The sequence below is a fragment of the Trachypithecus francoisi genome, unplaced genomic scaffold (genome assembly GCF_009764315.1).
Source record: "Trachypithecus francoisi isolate TF-2019V2 unplaced genomic scaffold, Tfra_2.0 Contig01474, whole genome shotgun sequence".
Taxonomy (NCBI): domain Eukaryota; kingdom Metazoa; phylum Chordata; class Mammalia; order Primates; family Cercopithecidae; genus Trachypithecus; species Trachypithecus francoisi.
Window position 1 is genome coordinate 907,436 of NW_022681435.1, and position 13,288 is coordinate 920,723.

Here is a 13,288-nt window from a genome sequence, read left to right on the forward strand (position 1 = left end):
GATTAAAAAAATACTGCTGAGCTTTTTATTAACTACTACTATCTACTCTAGGGTCCAGAGACACTGAACTTGCAGCACTGAGACAGCAACTGCCTACTTTATAGCATATGCCTTCAAGCAAAAACATTAAGCATTTATAAACTAAGAGGACAATGAGTAGTTCACATTTTGTATTTCCAAGTACTTTCTTAGCCTATGGTTAAGTAAGCATTCACACAGGACGGTGGGTCTAAAACACAAAAAATTAACCATACATTTATACTGCTATGAATCAGGTTTTTTTTTTCCAGTCAAAAACATGAAACCAGAAAGGAGAACCTTCACTCTTTTGTTACCAAAATATGTTAAAAGGCTATTTCCAAAGAATGCATCAATAATAAGAATCTGAACCAACAACAATCAAATTCACAGGACCTAATAAGCACATACTATTTAAAGGCAGGTATGTATTGTAAGTATCGCCTACAATATTTTGCTTTTTACTGAAAATATATTTAAGTAATTGATCCTGAAATATGCCATTTTTATATTCATGTGTGCGTGCATGTGGTGTGTGTGTGTGTGTATGCACTCCAAAATATTTTTTTAAATTTTGGGTGGAGAGGATCATATAAATCATAAATCATATTGTTTGGATTCAAAATACAGCAAGAATAGGAAAAGACTTGAGGCTTATGAGCATCAGGAAGTATCAATAAGTGTTTCAGCAGAGAGAGGTGGGAAGTCCAGCACTGCTGCCTGGTGCCTGTGTCGCAATACAGAACTTTCTGAATGGTGGTTATGTGGCCTCTATGGGGTGCTTCAAATGTACTGAGACTGGTATCTCCCAAAGCAGCCCATTCCATTTTTACCACAAATTGGCCTCTTTGTAGATTTCACTCACTGATCCTAGAGCTCTATGGCATTAAGTACAGACCTTTTTTTAAAAAAAAATATTCAACCCTGTTGCCTGCCACACCACTCCTTTTCTCTGTGACTGAAGTCCGCTCTTTTATAGGCAGACCACGCCCACCTGCTCCTGCAACCATTTGTAACTGACCCTCCTATATATTTTAATTTTTATTCAGAAGAGTGATAGCTATTTTCCATTGAGGTTTTGATTTGCTGTTTTTATATTCACGCATTAGAAAATGGATTCAATCAATGATTATCCTTTCAATCTAAGATGTCAACTTGTAAGCATGAATTTTTACAGGCCTTGATCAAATGGTGGCTCTTTATGTCTGTCAATCAATATAAAACTAAATAATTCTTTGTGCTGATTCATATTTATTTGTGTTCTCAATGGATGTAATTTCTTGAATTTCCACAAAGGATGACTCTAAGTCAAAAATCACTGAAGGTAACCACAGATTTGAGCATAGAGGAGAAGTATACTCCTATTTCAGAATCATTAACACTCTCAAGACTTATTTGCAAGCATCTGCGACATATCTTAAGATTAATGTTTTGCTTTTTACTTAAAATATATTCAGTTATTGATCTTGAAATTGTTTTCCTCTAGATCACATTGAGGTAAGTTCTTAAAAGAGGAAAAGAGAACCCACGCAATCATACATGACAACTGGTATATAACAGGTACATAACTGCAGACAGAATCGTGTGTTTTGACTGAAAATACTTGCATGTTATATAGAAAGAATAGCCTGTGTAGTTCAAGAACCCTCAAAACTCAGGCTATCTTTACTTACGGTGATCTTTGTCTCTGTTTTGTTAAAATCTATTTAATTTTAAATCTTTCTCCTATACAATGACTGTAAACTCTTAAATATTATAAATATATTTGAGGATATAGTTGTTCCAACTACATTTTTGTTTGGATTTTAGGCCCATATGTTACCTAACTCCATCTATTTTCTATAGATCATGTTAGATCATCTCAAATAATATCAATCATTTTCCACAAAGAATGATAGAGACAAAGTTGTTCTGATGCTTTTGTTTTTTAAAATTAAAAAAAATTTTTTTTTTTTTTTTGAGACAGTCTCGCTCTGTCATCCAGGCTGGAGCCTCTGCCTCCCAGGTTCAAGTGATTCTCCTGCCTTAGCCTCCCAAATAACTGGAATTACAGGTGCCCACCACCACACCCGGCTATCATGATGCTTTAAGACTTCCCTTGTAACTGTGTCTATTCCAGCTCATGTGAATGACCTCGGATAGGTCCAGAGCCATGTAATAATGAGCTGGATTCTCCAGCATAGGATCAATTCCGTTGCCCATGGCTGTGGAATAGTATTCCAATTTGAAGAATTGGCTTGGCTTTGCTTGTTTCCTTGGCCACAGATGGCATGTTCTAACCCTATTTACTTCTCTTTCAGAAACATTATTTCTGGTCACATGAGAGACAAGGGAAGAAACACGGTGGATGGTCAGCACAAATCCATCACTAGAATAACACATAAATAGATGGAGAAACCCACACTGTTCTCTGTATATACAAGGGTCAGGGATTTGTCCACTGGCATTAAGGTGGCCCATTCATAGGATGACCCATGTCTGCTTCAAATTGAGCTGGGCCATCCAATGATCTTGGCATTCTGAAATTAAATACGTCACAATGTGACTAGGAAAAAAGAGATTCCTGCAAATCAATTCTAAGAATGACATTTGGTCCCTATTTTTAGAAAATCCGTACTTCGTTAAAGCCCTATTTTGATAACCTTTTCATAGAGATAACAGTAGTCTAAAGTTAAAAGCCAGCTTATGAAAAGTTAATTAATACTCATTGTAAATGTGAATCTTCCCATAGTCACATATAATGCAGTTTTAGTGATAGCTATGCTAAAAGTAAAAGAAGTGAAATTTAAAAATTATTCAATGATTATTCATTGATTGATCAGAGCATGCATTTACTAATTCAACAAACATTTTCTAATCTAGCCCATGCCTGTCACTTTGTGAGATACTGGGGACAGAATGAGAAATAACTCAGATGTGGTCCTGGTTTTTGTGGAACTCATAATAATTCTTGGGCGGATTTTTGTACACTGATCAATTTAGTGGGGCAGTTTTAATAGTAAGGAAGAGAAACCTATTTGAGATTGTTCAAATAAAAGGAGATTTATCATAAAGAGTTTTCTGTAGCTTAGGTTTGGGACTCAGCTCTTGGGAACCGAATGCCACTCCTTGCCTCTGCTGGGCTATTCAGCCTCTCTCCTCTCTCTGGGGGCACCACTGCTTCTCTTCGGCTTCTGCTCTCTCATGAGGACATATTGGACTCATTCTTCATGATACCTCTTGGTGCATTCCTTCTGGTTCTGTACCTGCTGCTAATTTCCTCTTTGTCTTCATATTTCTAAGCTTAGAATGCCAAGATCATTGGATGGCCCAGCTCACTCTGAAGCAGACATAGGTCATCCTATGAATGGGTCACCTTAATGACAGGCATTTTCCTGGTCCAGAGAGCTACAAAGGAGGAAGGGGAGACAAGATCATGTAGTCCAGACACAGCCAGCTTGGCCTGTTCCATCCACATTTTCATGTAGGTGTAAATATCTGAGTTACATTGTATATTAGGTCAAATTATACTCAAATTCCAACACATCTATTTAAATTCTCCTGTTTGAATTTGTCATTGGATATAATTAAATGTCATTAGATATGCAATAATTATTTTGAATCACGTAAGCACCATATAATTTTAAATAACCTTAGTTTCCAAGAAAGGGCTTGATAAACTGATAGAAACACTTTTAAATCACAGAACTCAAACATCAAGGGCTTAGAGGACCTTCGTTATATATCAGTTAGGTCAGACTCTTCATTTTACAAAGAAAGCTAAGGTCAAGAATGGTGAAGTGACTTAAGATCTAACTTTAGATGTTTAGTTAGAGATCTAAAACAGATTTTGAACTCAGAAAACTTACAACACTGAACAATTATATAGGAGAGGGGAGAAGAGTTAGGGGGCAAGAGGGGTTTATTTCCCAGAGTTTTTGTTTTAAAACAGTGTGTGTGTGTGTGTGTGGTGTGTGTGTGTGTGTGCGTGTGTGTGTATGTATGTCCATACATGCACATACACACCTAGGTACAAGCATATGACATACATATATATACATACATATGTAGATATAGGAAAATCATTTCCATTTTCTTTATTGTAGGGGGGAAATCATAGTTCATTAACTCAGGCCAAGGCCAAGATGTCTAACTAAATTATAAAATTTAATATTTGCCACGATCCCTCCAACATAAACAGATTTAAAAGACATGCAGATTCAAATTAGGTGGTTGTTGGCAAGGCTGTTTTTATATGGAGATGCATTCAGCATTGTGGTAAATATCCTTGTCCTTATCCTCTAGCTAACAACAAACACCACAAACAAAAAAGACATTCAATATTTTTGCTCTCTTTGTTTCCAGGCAGTATTGTGAAAGTAATTGTTCTGTTGTATTTAAGAGGCCTATTTCATGGATGGGAAAATGTATTAAATTTCATTTGGCAGTTATTCAATCCTAGTTAATGTTATCTCCAGAGATAACTGCTTCAAAACAGGCTTTCAGACCTCAGTCACTTCTATTCTACCATAATCCTTCTAAAAGAGTATAGAATGGGAACTTTAGGAAACTTGTCACAGTTTCTAGACCAAGTGATAATGACACAAAACTGGATATACTATTATAAACATTTTGGTACATCAAAATTAAAGTTTGCTGTTAATGGCATCTGGTTTCCAATTTTGGACATAGGTTTTTTTGTTTGTTTGTTTTTAGAAAGAAGAACAACAAAATGGGACAAAGACAGAAGTCCTGGTAACTGTGACTTACTGTTACTTTTCACTCTTGTTTTTCCATTAACACAAAAGAAAAGCTGATGTGTTTTCACTGTAATTAGAAACCCATTGATACAGAAAACAGTTTTGGTGTCTGAACTGTAATCTCCCCATGAAATATCAATTATACATGACAGTTGTAGAGTACTACATTTCAGTTTCAATTATCTTGCCAGACCTCTGTCATATTTGAGGAAGGCAAACTTATTTTCTCAAAAGTGCAAAACACCATTTAGTACAAAAGTGTATCTTTTAAAGAGGTGGGAGGCGGCCATGCAAACTTCTTTAATGGCTCACAGATGGGAACCTGGAAGTTCATGGAATGGCAGCAGTAGACAGATACTGTGAGGAACAACACTAGAGGCACAGAGGCTCTGCAGGAAACAAGACCTACCTCTAATAACCACCTGTTGGGGGAGAAAGAGCTCACATCTGGGACACTCCAACCACAAACATAATTTCCATATTTCTCAGTTTAAAAAATTATCAGATTATTTTTCTTTAGTACACGTGATTAAACCTTTAAGAGACTTTTCATTAACATCAGATCTGGATTCAATTCTTTTGTTTGGATTTTATTTGATTCTTAACATGTTTGTTGGGAGAAGATTTCATAACTGTCTTGAGAACACCTACATTGTTTTCCAGAAACATCACAGCTTCACTTATGTTCTGTATGAAATATAAGGTAATTCCTTATTGTGTAATTCTTGGAGATTTATTTAGTATTTATTCTCCAGATAATAAAATAATTTTCAAGAGGATTTAAACATGATCTAAATGCAGTGCTTGCCTATCATGCGATCAGCTGGGCTGAAACTCCCCTGGATGTTCACCAAAATGGTTAAATGAATGATTCTGTGATATAGTCCAAGAAATGCAAATGGATGTGAGCCGACCTCAGTTCATCTTTCTTGTAGTAACTCATACGTTCCATCTATTAAAACTGTTTCATTTATCTTTTCTGTATCTCCACCCCACACCCTCAATTCTCAACATCATTTTCCTATAGTGGAAACCATAACTGGATGGAACTCACCTAGGGGGACAGTGGCAGGAGATGAACAGAGTCCATTCCTCTATCTCTTCCTTGCTCCACGTAGCAGGCTAGTAAGTAGGTGGTATGGAACTAAAGTTCACCTATCCTAGTGAACCAAACATATCTGGCACAGAGAGTATGGTGAAGTCTAGCAATTATGTGTGAACAGCTTCTGTTTAAAGGAAAAGATAACTGGACATTGATTGACACTTGGAATTCTGAATGCCTGAAGTGCACGCGTACCTGTGAGAGTGCACAGTCATGCTGCTCACCTCCACACACTTTTTAGCCAGTCCAGGTGACCCATACCTAAGGATCCCTAGGGATTTACCATTACCAACTGGCCTTTATTTTTTAAATGCTTTTCTTGTTATTAAAGTAACACGTGCTTATTGTAATATATTTGGAAAGAGAGCAGAAGTATAAAGAAGTTCACCTAAACTAATGAACCATTTCTTCCCCATCACTTTCTAAATACTCATCTTTTAAATGCAATATTCTCTCTCCATCTGTTGATCCCTTGCAATATTAAGGCTTCAGCCTGGCTCTTGCCTGCTGCATGGATTCAGTCTAAGAGGTCCACCTTGTGCCAATGCATCCTTCACCTAGGCTCCCAGGACCAATGCAGTTCCCTCCTATTTTTAAATTCCTCACTATCAATGTTCAATTACCTACGCATGGCCTCTCATCTGCCGGGTTGATGCCCATATCATTAAGGCTTGAGCAAAGCCCTCCCTGCTCTGTCTGCTGGGCTGGTTTTTTTCCCAACTCACCAACTGCTTCTCTTTTATTAAAGCTCCACAGATCCCCTTACTCTCTGACCCTTCAGTGCTGAGTGGTTCTCCAGAAATCTCTACTTTCTTGTCACCTCACTGAGCTCACTATGCATTACAGACACCACCCTTAAAACACATTCAAGGTCATTGTTGAATGGTGCAGGGCATAAACTTCAATAAGTTTGTTTTGCTGCCATTCGTGAAGCCTATACTTGTCTCCACTTGTGAGCATCCCATCTTAAGGACAGGAACTGCACAGGTCACTGCACAGGAGTGTAATAGTACAATGTGCAATTAGATGCTTAGTAAATGATGACACAAATTTTATGGATCTGTGAGACTATGTCTGAAATCTAAGGCCTTTGATATTGTCAAATATACATTTAGCATGTTTCTATCAAATAATAAACATTTCACTTAATTTGACAAGCACCTTATGAAAGTGTACTATATGCAAGACACTACATGGGCATTTGCAGGGAAAAATAATAAAAGACAGACACGTCTATGACTTTGCAGGCACTGATTTTTTTTTTTTCTTTTTTAAGATGGAGTCTTGCTCTGTCGCCCAGAAAGGAGTGCAGTGGCATGATCTTGGCTCACTGCAACCTCCGCCTCCTGGGTTCAAGAGATTCTCCTGCCTCAGCCTCCCCAGTAGCTGGGATTACAGGCATGCACCATCATGCCCAGCTAATTTTTGTATTTTTAGTAGAGACGGGGTTTCACCATGTTGGCCAGGCTGGTCTCAAACTCCTGAACTTGTGATCCTCCTACCTCGGCCTCCCAAAGTGCTGGGATTATAGGCGTGAACCACTGCGCCTGGCCCAGACACTGAAATTTTAATGGTGGGATAATATAATTACTATACAAGGCAAAATATGATGAATGTCATAAAAGAGTACAAGGTCATGCAGGGTTTTAAAAAATGAAGTCATATCCGTTTGGGAAACCAGGGACTACTTAAAGAAGAACATGGTATTTTAGGCAGGTTTTGAGTAGATGGGTAGAATTTTGATACAGATTATCCAAATATATTTTTTAAGAGCTGATGCTTAACACAATTAAATAACATCCCAATCTTAAGTGAAAATTTCATTTTACATCAATAAGTGGCATGATTTAGATACTAGGTATGTGTGAAGAAGCAAGCAGCTATGGACTGTGTGTTAACATGTGTTTTCATATTGTCAGACCACATATTTCTGACAAAAAGCAGATTTTTGTAAAGCCCTTTGTAAAGCTCAATGGCTTTGCTACAAAGTGAACAACACAGGGCATTTTGGACACAAATGATACCTCACTGTATGTGTATATTATTGGCCCAAATGATTCACTCTTATTTAATTGCCATGAAGTCTTTCATCTCGCAGCTATACAATAATAGTTTCCATATGACTGGTGGCTCTGTTATAAATAAGATCAAAAGCAGAAGAAAGGATTTAATAAAAGAAAATGACATTAAGAGTAGCACTAAATCAGGGGGAAAATACCAATATTCAACTCTTTTTTTTTTTTTTTTTTTTTGAGAATAAAGCACCCAGAGTACTAAGCAGCTTCCCCAATATCTCATGAAAGGCCTTTTTACAAGCAGCAGGTATATGCAGAGCCCATCGTGTGCACGTTAGAGTGGCAATGATTAAGTTGTGAGGGTGTGTGAGAGGCAGAAGGCAGAGTGTCCCATTCAGAGTCAGGCTGGAGAACAGGTAATAGACCAAACGGCTAATTTCACACGGTAAAGAATACAACTGCAATGTGTCAATGGCAAATGTCCACCCATTTCTCTGTCCTTTTCTGTTCTATTTGATGGAGAAAGACTTTTTGGTAATCCAGAGTTTCTCAGAGAATCATAACATTGCTCAATGCCTGTACATGAGTTCTGAGAAAGGAAGTTTTTTTTGGCAAGGCACAGTGACTTGATATGAAAAGCCAACTTCCCAAACAAATTTTCTTCTAGTTCTTAAAAAAAAAATACAATGTTAATCTCTATTCCCGACTGGATAAACAGCTGCTAATAACCTCCAGCTCCCAGGGGAGGAGGCTTATTTCCTTTCATCTTCAGACTGGTGGATACCTGACGTGCACTGGCCTTTAGTGGTTCCACATGCTTTTTGCTTTGCTTTTTTTCCAAACTGCTTCGGTATGGGTCTTGCCAAGTCGGGTCTCTTTTCCCCCTTTCCCTTCGATTGCATCCAAAACCTCGGAAGATATAGTCAGTTATGGTACTGCTTATTTGAAATAGTAGTTCTTTTACTGTTGGTGTGTTTAAAGAGGAAATTCAAACACTTATAATCTCCCAAGGAGACTAGAGCCTTGGGCTCTTGTATCTTGAAGCCCTGTGAGAAAAATGACCATTTTAGTTCCTTTCATACTGAGCTAATTATTCATTTGGGGGCTGGCTATGTTCAAAACCACTCAATTTCTAGTAGTATTGCTTGTGCACTTACTTATAATACTTATAGCTGTGTCCTAAATAAAGGAGCAAACTTCAACACTTTTTCTTCTAATAGGAAGTGCCCTGCAGAAGATTCCAGAGCCAGCCGGCCCCTGGAGTCTTTCTCACTTGCTCTTAAGCACCTGCTTTAATGGTGACCTCAGTTCTATATCTCAAGATTTAGACATTTTGCAAAACAGCTTTTTAAACAAAAACCAGCTGTTTCCCATCTAGACTACAGGGGGAAAATTTTGGGCAGCTTACAGAAACATTACCCAGAGACTACCATTCTCCAATAACTTTCACACACTTCCAGCTCCAAAAGAGACCTGTCCGTGTGCAGAAGCCAGAGAGAAGGCAAATGTGAAATTAAAATGTGGAAACTCAATACCGTGATTTTTGACAACGTGTCCAATTAACTGCTTTAAAATGAATGTGGCTATTGTATCAGGACAATGTTCCCCCAAAGATGTCATTTAACTAATATTGGACAGATCTTTTGGTTAAACTCAACTTTATAGTTCTAAGATGATTTATGGATATAGAGGAAGCTATAATTATGCACAACTGTGAATGTCAACCAATTAGGTAGAACCCTCACATTACAGAACATGTAATGGTACAACTTTTTTTCAGTTCTCACTCCTAAAGCTGCTTTGCCTAAACCCTCTTCTTACTATGAACCCATTTTCAACTTCTGTTTTCTAAGCAATTAAGATACTTTTGATTTGAAAAATTTACAGCCACAATAAAAGTTAAAATAACACAACGGCCATGGAATGTGAAAAAATATAAAATGGCCAAGGCCTAATCTTGGCTTTTAAATGGTGCCAAGTTGCTCCAGTATTTTCTGTTTTGGTATGAATGACATAACTGAATTACTTCATGAGTTGCTACTTTAATTCCTAAGGGTGGAAAATTCCATGAGTTAACTTAATTTGGATGTAAAAAATATACATGAAAGCTCGCTCTTCCTGTGGACTCTCATGTGAAATATTCGAGCCAATTGCTGGAGCTGCCGTGCTGTGGAGGGGCTTTTCCCCCAGTGCAGCCCTGGCTGGCAAGCTGCAAGGGCTGGTATTATCAGGCAATTTTCTTACCTCCATTTGGGTGCATGAGCCTTTATTTTCTGTTTTTAAATCATGTTTATTATATGGCTCTGCAACGCCTTTTCTATCCTGTCTCTAAGTGTTGAAATTCTATGTGAACTTGAATATGAGCTCAATGGCATCTTCTCCGGGAAGCATTTCCTAGCGGTCTGAATCGCTTCTTAGGTCATTTCATAATTCTACCTTGCATTATAGTTAGACCCATATTTGTATTATCACCCTACCAGGATAAAAGGCCTGTAAGATCAGATACTTTCTTTCACACGTTTATGAATCCCCAAAAGCATCTGAGGCACAGCAGATGCAGAAGGGCTGAATGAACATATGTGTATTTTCTAATATTTTCTAATATATATAATATATACTTTCCCTCCAGAAAATCTGCTTTCTTGAGAAAATAAGGGTAGTATTACATTTTTTTTAAATGCACAGTTGTGCCTATTCCAAATTATGGATAGTTTAAGATTATGTCCTTGTAACAGTTCATTTAAAAAATGATGATTACTGTGATATTAAAAGTGTCTGCCTGCTTTTTCCTCCAAAATTTAAGAAGAAAACCATGTAAGGATTTAAGAATATCTGAAGTTATAGGGTCAGTTTTAAATATACGTGTGTGTGTGTGTGTGTCCTTTATATTATAAAACTGGGAAAGACAATAAGGTTTCTGTTTTTGATTTATTTAAAATTCATGGCTCCAAGATGCAAAACACTAGAGAATTAGGATTTGTTTGTCCTAGGTGCAGAGAAAGCAGGGTTTTGAGGTAAACATTCAATGCCAGACTGTCTGTTTCAACATCATAGGGTCTGAATTTGAGTAAAATATGTATTGATGTGGAAAGAAGGGGAAATACCTAAGGTGACCAACTGCATTCACATATGGGCATGCACAGTGTCCTAATCACTTTTCTTAGGGCTTGCTGAATAGAGCTTAAAGGATCTCACCTTTATTGCTGTATTCAGAATATTTTGACTTTTCTTTAAATTAATATAGAAATATCAAATGGTGAGCTCAAGGGTTCTGCAGCTGTTATCACTAATCCATGGTTAAAAGAATTTCTTCAAGTTCTTTTCTCCTTCTGTCCTTTTTCCCTTTTCAGTTTTTCAAAAATAAAGTATGATATTGATAAAGATCAAAACTTTCAGTTGAGCTTGCTAATCTGCTCTCCGAAATACTTGACAGTTGTGGAGATTAGGAGAGATGATAGAACACCAGAGAAGGCAAATATCCTAATTTAAAGAAAAACAAGATAGTAGCTATTGAAAGATGATGTTGACCACCAATAGCTTGGGTATAGCTTGGGTGAAATTCTGTAACAGGCTATTTAGAAAATAGTTTTGAAAGTGCTCTGAAACAGAGGAATGGCCTCTCAAACTCAGTCTGTTTCCACCAGAGCAAGGCCTTCTGGACAAGACTCATTTCCTGCTTCACAGTGAGTGCTGCACGCCTGGCTTCTGGGACAACGCTACAGACACAATGAGAAAAGGTGGGCCACACAGTGTATAAGGAGGGAGACAGGACCAGCTGAGATTAAACTAAGGATAGAAGACAGCATACGTGTAGAAAGAATGTCTGTAACACTGAGCCTCATGACCTTCTGGTCAGTTCCCTCCCCTGAAAATATTTTTATTGGTGGCTTTGACGTGGGCCAAACCCATTACATCTGCCAGCAACAGAGATGGCAGAGTATGTGACTGAATGAGGACTTCAGGGAAACCATTAAACAGGAATCAGACTGAGGCTACAATATAACATTCAATGAGGTTCCATGAAGTTTTGTACGAACACAACAAAAAGTACACAATGAGACTGGGGAGATATGTGGCTTATGGACTTCAGCTGATTACAAATTGAACATATGTCAGCAGGGCAATGAAAGCATCAAACACAGCAAAACAGAATTTTGTTAGGTGGTCTTAATGAAGATACAAGGTACTGAATGGGGGAGGAGAAAGATCCATCCTAGTCCACTTGATCCTTCCTTAAGCACTGTGTTCAGTTTGCGATTTCACACACTAAAAGCTCTTGTGGAGAAATGGGCTGGACCTAGGAAGAACTTTCAAACATTTGAAGAAAATGGACTTTGGGGGCATTTGGAGCACCCTTGAAGGAAGGAAGTTGATCAAGGCTTGTTGACTGCTGAGCAGGGAATCTGTAGGAGGATTTCAGTAGAGATAATCTCTTAAATTCCCTGAGAGTCCATGGGAATAACTGCTTAGAAATGAAGAATGCACTCAAATAGACATAGAACTTTATGGAATCAAAACCTGTGAAAGGCCAAAAGGAGCAAGACTGAAGATGCTGATGCCTCCGTTGATCATATCTTTGTTGAAGAGGTCCACATAGAAACAGAATTTTCTGAATCCTGCTGCTCCCATGACTATATACCAGTAAATGCCACATCACATCAATACCCACTACCCTCTCTTTTTGCCAAAGAGCAACTCGTTGCAGGCAGCCTAGGGCCAACTAAAGAGTTTTCTTGGATTTCATTAGTTAAGTCAGAGTAACAGAATGGTTTCTAATATCTACCACTCACAGTTGTGAAATGGTTATGATATTAGGGTAAAGAGGAAGTCGGCTGAGCAGTGTAGGATATAGCACAAGGAGTGCTGGTCTGCTTGCTGTTTTGTCTGGTTTCCTTTTTTGTGTGTAAGGCCGGGTCTCACTCTGTTGTCCAGGCTGGAGTGCAGTGGCACAATCTTGGTTCACTGCAACTTCTGCCTCCAGGGTTCAAGCAGTTCTCCTGCGTCAGCCTCCTGAGCAGCAGGGATTACAGGTGTGCACCACCATGCCTGGCTAATTTTTGTATTTTTGGAAGAGACGGGTTTTAGCATGTTGGCCAGGCTGGTCTCGAACTCCTGACCTCAAGTGATCCACCTCCCTCGGCCTCCTAAAGTGCTGGGATTATAGGAGTGAGCCACGTGTCCAGCCTCTTTTGTCTGGTTTCTAATCCTACTGGTGAGTACCCATGGTTTGGTCACTTCCCCTTCCTAGGCCTCAGTCTTCAAAAGAAGGGCAATGGGTTAAGTGATTTCCAGGGCACTTTTAGAATCTAAAATTCAGTGGTCTGAGCTCTTAACTGTACAAGGAAAACTACTTGCAGTTGTTTGTCCTATGAAGCCCTGAGAGGTAAAAGCTCTCATGTATTTAATGTCAGTTA

The 13,288-nt window shown here is 38.3% G+C and overlaps 1 protein-coding gene across 25 annotated transcripts in view; it reads right to left on the bottom strand.

The window, feature by feature from the left end:
- TCF4 (transcription factor 4) overlaps window positions 1–13,288 on the bottom strand; it is a 369,074-nt gene that overhangs the window by 12,112 nt on the left and 343,674 nt on the right. The window lies entirely within an intron of this gene.